The following is a 9,787-nucleotide window of genomic DNA, read 5'->3' as shown; positions in this document are numbered from 1 at the left end:
TGAGAATTAATCTTTCTATTCCTTCAATGTCACCACCCGGGTCAAATTGCATATCATCTACTTCCATAGAGGTACCCTCCACAAGCTCTTCATGACAACCCACAATATCCAAGACAACCACATTCGCCTCTTTTAATCAGTTCAGACTTTTGATGTTCTCCTTCTAAATCCTAAATCATATCATTCTCACAAGACAAGTGTGATACATCAAATGGATCTAAATAATCAATATAATTAGAAGCATTTAAAGGGTTAGAGATCTCATATTTATCATCATACTTAATTGAGCTAGTAAAAGAATACTTACATGTTTCATGGCCGGATGGATCCCCACCTTCTTCATCCAATGAGGACAAATGCTCCTCCTCTATATCTTCCCCTACTCTTGAATCCTCAATCTCACTTAGGGGTTCGATAAGCGTTTGACTCAGAGGTGGAACATATACCGAGTCATTCACAATAGCATGCAGTACATTGTCTATAATTGCCTCCAATTCTGGGGTGGGCTCTGATATATTTCCTAATGAATCTATATACCCTAAGAAGTTCCCCATCAGATCATATGCGAAACGGTATGGAGGTTCTACCCAAAGTGATTCGAAGTCAGCCTTTCATGCCTCGGTTTCTATCCTCCTTCGCTCATAAGCATCATGTACCCAGTGATCTTCGCCACACACTTTGCACCATGGCATTCCAACCTGTCGTCGGAACATATTTCCTGTAAAGAACACTCAAAAAAAAAGGATCACAGACACCAGATAAAAATAGAATAAAATACTAAAAATAAAATTAAGCTAAAACTAAACTAATTAAAATAACTAATCTAATCTAAATATACAAAAATACAATAGGTAAATCCCAACTTGGGTCGTTCTCAGTGTGCCTCAAACCGTGTCCCCGGCAATGGCGACAAAAACTTGATATGTGTCTAATGAATGCTCTTTCTAAGGAACTCACAACTAAGCTTTAAATTTATAAAACGAAACTCCTAATGAATCCACACACAACCGGCAAGTGTACCGATCACAAGTAGTATAGACCTAAGAAGTCCGAGTATCGAACACAAGGACACGTGAGAACACCTGATAACTAAACCCTAACCAAGACCTTCCTAAATATAATATTTTTTTAATTTGATTTTTTATAATTAAACTTACTTGACCTAATTTACTTTGACTAAATTAATTAAAATAACTTAAAGAAACTAGATGAGACACTTAATGAAACCTATAAGCTTAACTGATAATGGAGAAAACGTCTACCTAGGTAAGAATCATATTGATGGTCTAACAAGCTAATGGATTGAATGATCTCACGACACCGGTATCTAAGGATGACACAACTAAGGTTCGCTTAAGAAAGCTAGATCACCTCTCGGTCTCACTAACAAACCCTAACTTACACTTAATTGATTTTAAGAACAAACCGGGAAACCAATTGCTAAAGTGTTCTAATGTCGACTCTCCTCTCGGACTCACCAAAACACGACCCTAATGGAAACAAACACTACGCAACCAAGGATAGAGGAAAAATTTGGTTTAACTTAAACTAGACCAACTAATCGCTCAAAAACCCAAACCTGACAAGAACCGAACCCGCTCTCACGCGATCCTAATCCTAACAAGTAAAAGCTATGAGACGACCTTACTTCCTATCACCTTTGGGTCTCTAAGAAGGTGCCTACCCGCTGAATTCAATCAATCAACACACCCAACTAAACCCTAGGGTTGTACACCCCGGAAACAATCTCTAAACACAAAGTAAAGAATCAAACAAGCAACAATCAATCAAAACTAATTAAACCAATCGAAGCAAGAGGTTTATGAGTATAATTAATAAAATCACAGCCACTAAACACAACCTAATTCAATATTAAACCAAACTCTCAATAGCAATTCATGTCATAATGACCAAACAATCCATAAGACTCACTAAAATCTAACAATAATCATCTATCCTAGGTAGAACAAAGAAGATTAGCCACTCATGATTTTTGGACAGCCGATATAACTCAATGTAAACACCATATTAGTCATCACAAACATAGGTAAAGTCATTCAACAATCAATGATAATCAATAACAACTCAACCTCTAACTTAATTCCAAAAAATTCAAACTTTAAAGTTTAAAATAACAAGAGTATGAACCTTGAACAATAGAACAAAGTTTATGGAATGTTTACTACCAATTGGGGCTGAGTTTTATGATGAATATACCACCCTAGCTGCTATCCAAAACCTCCCTTATGGTTCTTCTTCTTCCTTCTGGCTCAACAAATGCTAACGAATTAATGTAATTCATTAAGAATAACCCATTCATTATCCATAAATAACGAATTAAAGTTATTAACATTTTCTTTTATTTAATTTTTTTAAATTAAATAATAAAATAAATAAATGAATGAATGAATGAATAAATTAATAAATAAATAATCAATAAACAAACGAAATCCCGTATCTCGATAACCTTATACTTTACAAACCATACCCGATATGGTAAGATGAAATACCTTAACGTGTGTTACGCTCAAAACACATGATATAAAAGAATTAACTAATATGTAAAAGAAAATAATAAAATATTTTTTGAAATTTTTCATTGTTGTTTCAAAATATTGACAGTTTAACATCCGAAAAGAAAACATAAAGCAGAAAATAATTTTTTTTTTGTGTTTTTGTATGTTTTTCAAAAGGAGTACATGTTTTTGTATATTTTGTGAGTTTAAGCATATAATCATATTGACCAAATTTCTCTTTCATCACAGTTTTATATTTCAGCGATATTATGACTAGTGTTAAGTCGGTCCTTGATATTGTTGTCCACTTAAATCTTACAACAAACTTTCAAGCATTTTTGTGATATGATTAAATGTTCAATTAGAGCACAGAATATCAGAAACTATCAGCCTCTAATCTCGGTTATAGTTTAATTTGATTTTTACCGTATCACCCAAACTTGACTTAAACCATTATATTGTCGATCAAAATTGAATTTATAGAAATTATTGAGCAATGCACCAAGTTTCTTTTACACCGAGTGAGTATACACGAGTCCATATGTAGGCTTACGTACATTGTATCCTTGGGGTCTGGTTCTCAATGATATTGAGATGCGCGCAAGGGAGGAACAAATGTATGACGAACAACAGATTTTGATCAAGTCAGTTGTTTAGTTTGTACGATGTAGAGCGGTGATTAAGTTTAATGACTTTGGGTTAGATCTAAAAGCGATTGAAATATTCATGCATATGAATACCCAGATGATTAAGCCGCATAAAGACTCATAGTGTCTAGAACCCTAACGCTTGTTATTTGCTTTATTTTATTTTTGGTGATCAGACAAATATAAGGCTTGAGTATGATAAACTATTACATTTCTGCCATCCTCACCGAGATTTTTTCGTTGAAATTGTTCGTTTGGAAATTTCCCGAAAAGCTAATCATAGGTTCCTCTCTCCATCGGAACAATAGGGCCGTTATGCTCATTACTAAACTTGTTGAAGAGATGAAATATAACCAAGGTATATCTTTTTGATCAGAGGTTGAATCGATCATCAGAAGAAGAATTAGGCCAAAAATTAGGATACATTCTGGGAAAATCAAACTTCCATCGAAGAGAAGCAAATGAAAGGCTTTCATAAAAATTCTCGTAGAATCGAGAATAACACCTCTTTCAATTTGGCATTTCTTTATGTTTATATCACATACTTTACTTTAATGGCTTGTTTAAGACCTATCAATGCACCAATGCAATTAAGTACTCAGTCTTTTAAGCTTATTTCTTTCTGGATATGAGACCAGATGATCAATGTACTATCATTTTCTCTTTTAGCTTCAAAACTCATTTTTGAGGAGCATAAAAATAAATTCAATCTCCACAGTCACTTTCAGTCTATAGATTAATGGATATCCTATCAATCTACAAGTAGATAACATGACCAAAATGCAAGCATGTTCCACAAACTTAAATAATGTAACATCCCGAAATTTCAAGATAATATTAACTATATTACTTAATAATAGAGGGAAAGTTTACTCGGGTTATCAGGAAATAAATAAAAGAATAGGAGTTGGTATGGGTCGGGCTAGTGTCGGGTAATGGACGTTGGTTATGGTTTGGATTAATTGAGATGGGTTAAATGGGAATGGGATTTCAGGGATATAAATACCCCCAAAATCCCAAAATATCTTCATTTTCACCAAACTCCCTAACACACTCAAAACACACACATTCTAACCGATCAAGATTCGAAGCCGAGACCCGAGATTTTGTTGATAGATCTGAGTTGGTAAGGTAAGAACAATCCAACAAAGCTAATATTACTGAAAATGGTTAGGATTGGATGGGTTAACCGGACCCGAAACCCAAACTGCCCAAATCGGACCGCTAAAACGTCGATTTTAGGCCGATTTGATGGTTGGGATTTGTAGGCGCCGATCATACGATTTCGTGGGTACCAAAATCGAGTTATTTGGCTAAGAAACGAAGGATTTATGGGCAAACAGATCTGCAGCGCGATAACTTCGCCTGCAAGATTAAGTTCGCCTGATGAACTGCGCCTTCAAGCGTAACTTCGCCTTCAAGCGTAACTTCGCCTACGGCCAAGTTCCCCTAAGGATAACTTCGCCTGAAGCCAAGTTCGCCTAAGGATAACTTCGCCTGAAGACCAAGTTCGCCTAAGGATAACTTCGCCTGAAGACCAAGTTCGCCTAAGGATAACTTCGCCTGAAGCCAAGTTCGCCTAAGGTTTAACTTCGCCTGAAGCCAAGTTCGCCTAAGGTTTAACTTCGCCTGAAGCCAAGTTCGCCTAAGGTTTAACTTCGCCTAAAGCCAAGTTCGCCCGAGGTTTAACTTCGCCTAAAGTGAAGTTCGTTTAGAAAATAAATTAAAAACCTAATGGAAAATGTGTTAAGACAGTTAATGTGTTAAGCCAAGTTCGCTCTACCCCAGCCAGGGGCTCTGCCCCTTGGACCCTGCTAGGGGATGCCGCCCCTAGACCCCGCTGCCAGGGGCGCTACCCCCGGACCCCCGTTCGTTGTGGGTAGTAATTAAGACTAGAAAGATGTTATAAGTAGTGATAGTTAAATTGATATGTATACTTGTTATACAGTCAGCCGTGCACAACTGAAGATAGGGATTACGATCAACGGAGAACGTAACCGTGTTCAGGTGAGTTTCTAGCCCCATTTATGTGTTATGTTTTCGAGGCTGTGTGCATACTCAATATGTTTGTTAATACGCTTATCCTAAGAGATAAGTGTATGCCTTATATGGATAATGTGAAATGTATGAACGATTGCTTGATGGTACGTGAACGATCTTCGGATATTGCACGTACTGTCAGGTCGCAGCATTAAGAATAAGGTAAGTATGTTATGTAAGTTTATGCGTATGACCATGATAGAGATAATAGAAGAAAGAAAATAACGTATGGTTGTATGGTTGCGAAAAGGGAACCGAGCCCTAATAATACTCGAGGAATGTAGGGCGTAATGCTCTTTATAACGTAAGATATGAAGGTAAGATAATATTAAAGACAGTAAGAAAGTATGAACGAAAGGATATAATTTTATGTGTATGCCTTATATGGATAATGTGAAATATATGAATGATTGCTTGATGGTACGTGAACGATCTTCGGATATTGCACGTATCGTCAAGGGAAGTGACTAGCTCCTTACATGGATATTAAATAATAACTTATAGATAGTGTTCCTTACGTGGATAGTAAAATGTTCCTTTTATGGAAAGTATAATGTTCCTTTTATGGAAAGCATAGTGTCCCTTTTATGGAAAGCATAGTGTTCCTTCTATGGAAAGTATAGTGTTCCTTTAATGGAAAGTATAGTGTTCCTTCTATGGAAAGTATAGGGTTCCTTCTATGGAAAGTATAGGGTTCCTTCTATGGATAGTAAAGTGTTCCTTCTATGGAAAGTATACAGAGTGTTCCTCCTATGGAAATTCTATATAGTATGGTAATGGTAGAGGTTCTTTTAATAGATATTACGTGATGATCCTCCTATGGACATTTATACGAGGTTAAGGTAGAAATATGTGTCTTCGGATACGTTAAGAAATATATGAGAATAAAATTGTATGTTGCCTGATTAACTAGAACTCACTCAGCATAGCTGACTTTTAGTATGCACGCAGGTGAGCTGATTATAGAGTTAGCATGAGGATGACACACGGCATGGATTGAACGGCTGGCATCTGAAGAAAGAAGTAAAGATGTTTTAAATATAAAGTTTTGTGTTATGGTATCAAAGAAAAGATTTAATGTTTTGTAACAAATGATTGATGTTTTATATTTCGCGAAAAGTTTTAATAAACTCTGATTTGAAGAACTGTGTTTATGAGTAAATCCGACACGAAAGTAGGGCCACCGGGTTCGGGGCCTTACAAGTTGGTATCAGAGCCAGGTTCGAGAGATTTAAGCATCCTACATGCTTAGACTCGAACAGAAAATGGGATTTAAGTAAGAAAGGAAAGAAGATGCCAGTCCAAGAATGCCATGTGTCGCTCAAGTAAGATCAGTAAAGGTAAAGTGTATGATTAAATGATATATGTTAAGGAGAAAGGAAAGATATGTGAACGATAAGGATAGAAGTAATTGATTGTTTGATGTGACTAACTGCTTAAGTAGAACCAGCACAAATAGACTCATAAAGGGAAGCGAATAGGACACGGAAAGCAACGTGATCAGCTAGTCACAGCTGGCCACTGTTATTACCTGTTAGCCTTGCTATCCTTGTACTAAATAGTTCCTTGAGTGATGATGTTTGTGTTGTCCCTTTAAGAATACTGATGGCTGGAGCTGGAGAAGTTGTGGGAACTGGGGGTCGCACTGGACGTCGTGGCAGGCCTCGTCTTGTCCGACAACCCTCGGTAGAAGAAGCTTCCCACACCGAAGATGAAGGGAGCGCCGCTGGAGGAGACCAGAACAACAACGAGGAAGTTCAACTTAGCCTTGCAGTTCAAGCAGCCATTGTTCAAGCTGTAGTTGCTGCTGTGAAGAACCTGAATCCTGAAGGATCTGCTGGAAACCGTGAACGAACCGTTGAAGGGGCAGGTGGTAATAATAGAAAGGATGACGAGAGGGAAAGGGGTGACTCGAGTGAGGTAAAGTCTGTGAAAGATGATGATAGGAAGAGGGGCCGAGGCAGTTGCAACTATAAGTCCTTCAAAGGTTGTGACCCGCCTAAGCTGACTGGTTTAGGGGACGCAATCGCTACTCTTCAGTGGATAACCGCCATGGATAAGGTTATCCGCATTAGCGAGTGCCGTCCTGACCAAGCTGTCGGTTATGCCACTCAATCTTTTGAAGATGAGGCTATGTATTGGTGGGAGAGTGTGGAGCAGAGGAAGACCCGTGAAGAGATCAAGGCGATGAGTTGGAATGACCTAAAGACATGGTGATGAAGAGGTTCTGCGCTGATACAGAAGTTGAAAGAGTGGAGATGAAGTTTCTGAATTTGAAAGCGGGAGAGATGACACAACGGGAATATACTACTGAATTCAACCGCATGTCTAGGTTGGTAGCTGACATGGTGAACACCGAAGCTAAAAGGATCAAGTGTTACGTAAGGGGACTTCCACGGAATATTCGCACTTTGGTTAAGTCTAGTAAGCCCGCAACATTTGACTCGGCCGTGGAATTGGCCGAGATGATTTATGAGGACCTTGCCAACTGTGAAGGGGAGAAGATGGAACCGAAGAAAAAGAACCCAACCCCAGAACCAGAGGAAGCCAATGAGGTGGATCCACGCAAAAAGAAGGCAAGGCAAGAGGGGTTCACTGCTTGTGAAAAATGTGGGAAGAGACACCCCGGAGAGTGCAGAAAGGGATTAGGTGTTTGCTACAGGTGTGGAAGAGCAGGACATTCCTCTTGGGAATGTGATGATTTCCATAGGTGTCACAACTGTGGAGGACGTGGGCACCTAGCAAGGGATTGTAAGAAGCCAAAGGGAGGACATGAAGGAGAAAAGAGTGCTTGAGGTTTAACAGATTCCTCCGTATGCTTAGAGAAGACATTCAAGAAGGCTAGATGCTAGCCATAAGTATTAAACCTATGTGTAACTTATTGATGACTCGATGCGTGTTGTTTTATGTTGAAATTTAGACTGGTGTTTATTAATTATGGTACGAATTGTCTGAATGCATGTTAGTTATGATAAATTGACGTGTTGTGATAGAGTGTCGACTTAGGCTTTAGCATTTAATATGATATAAGACAAAGCCTCTTAAAGATCGAAACGAGACTTGGTACATTGAGGGCCACATGGACAAGCTACCTTAAATAGCTAATACACATGACCACCATTCGATGACTGCAAAGCCGGAAGTAAGAAGGGTAACGCAGAAAACGAAGGCGATTCAATAAAGCGTGTAAATATAAGAAGTTTTCCTTTTATAGGGAATAAGTTAGGTTTCGGGGACGAAACCTCTTTAAGGAGGGAAGACTTGTAACATCCCGAAATTTCAAGATAATATTAACTATATTACTTAATAATAGAGGGAAAGTTTACTCGGGTTATCAGGAAATAAATAAAAGAATAGGAGTTGGTATGGGTCGGGCTAGTGTCGGGTAATGGACGTTGGTTATGGATTTGGATTAATTGAGATGGGTTAAATGGGAATGGGATTTCAGGGATATAAATACCCCCAAAATCCCAAAATATCTTCATTTTCACCAAACTCCCTAACACACTCAAAACACACACATTCTAACCGATCAAGATTCGAAGCCGAGACCAGAGATTTTGTTGATAGATCTGAGTTGGTAAGGTAAGAACAATCCAAAAAAGCTAATATTACTAAAAATGGTTAGGATTGGATGGGTTAACCGGACCCGAAACCCAAACTGCCCAAATCGGACCCCTAAAACTTCGATTTTAGGCCGATTTGATGGTTGGGATTTGTAGGCGCCGATCATACGATTTCGTGGGTACCAAAATCGAGTTATTTGGCAAAGAAACGAAGGATTTATGGGCAAACAGATCTGCAGCGCGATAACTTCGCCTGCAAGATTAAGTTCGCCTGATGAACTTCGTCTTCAAGCGTAACTTCGCCTTCAAGCGTAACTTCGCCTACGGCCAAGTTCGCCTAAGGATAACTTCGCCTGAAGCCAAGTTCGCCTAAGGATAACTTCGCCTGAAAACCAAGTTCGCCTAAGGATAACTTCGCCTGAAGACCAAGTTCGCCTAAGGATAACTTCGCCTGAAGCCAAGTTCGCCTAAGGTTTAACTTCGCCTGAAGCCAAGTTTGCCTAAGGTTTAACTTCGCCTGAAGCCAAGTTCGCCTAAGGTTTAACTTCGCCTAAAGCCAAGTTCGCCCGACGTTTAACTTCGCCTAAAGTGAAGTTCGTTTAGAAAATAAATTAAAAACTTAATGGAAAATGTGTTAAGACAGTTAATGGAAATAAAATTTTTCCAAGCTGACCTGGTAGCTCGACCCCAGCCAGGGGCTCTGCCCCTTGGACCATGCTAGGGGCTGCCGCCCCTAGACCCCGCTGCCAGGGGCGCTGCCCCTGGACCCCCGTTCGTTGTGGGTAGTAATTAAGACTAGAAAGATGTTATAAGTAGTGATAGTTAAATTGATATGTATACTTGTTATACAGTCAGCCGTTCACAACTGAAGAAAGGGATTACGATCAACGGAGAACGTAACCGTGTTCAGGTGAGTTTCTAGCCCCATTTATGTGTTATGTTTTCGGGGCTGTGTGCATACTCAATATGTTTGTTAATACACTTATCCTAAGAGATAAGTGTATGCCTTATATGGATA

This window comes from Bidens hawaiensis, unplaced genomic scaffold (assembly GCF_021521415.1).
Source record: "Bidens hawaiensis isolate Kalapana, Puna unplaced genomic scaffold, B.hawaiensis_p1.1 tig00027779_1, whole genome shotgun sequence".
In the NCBI taxonomy this organism is placed as follows: Eukaryota; Viridiplantae; Streptophyta; class Magnoliopsida; order Asterales; family Asteraceae; genus Bidens; species Bidens hawaiensis.
Note: the sequence above shows the minus strand (reverse complement) of the source record.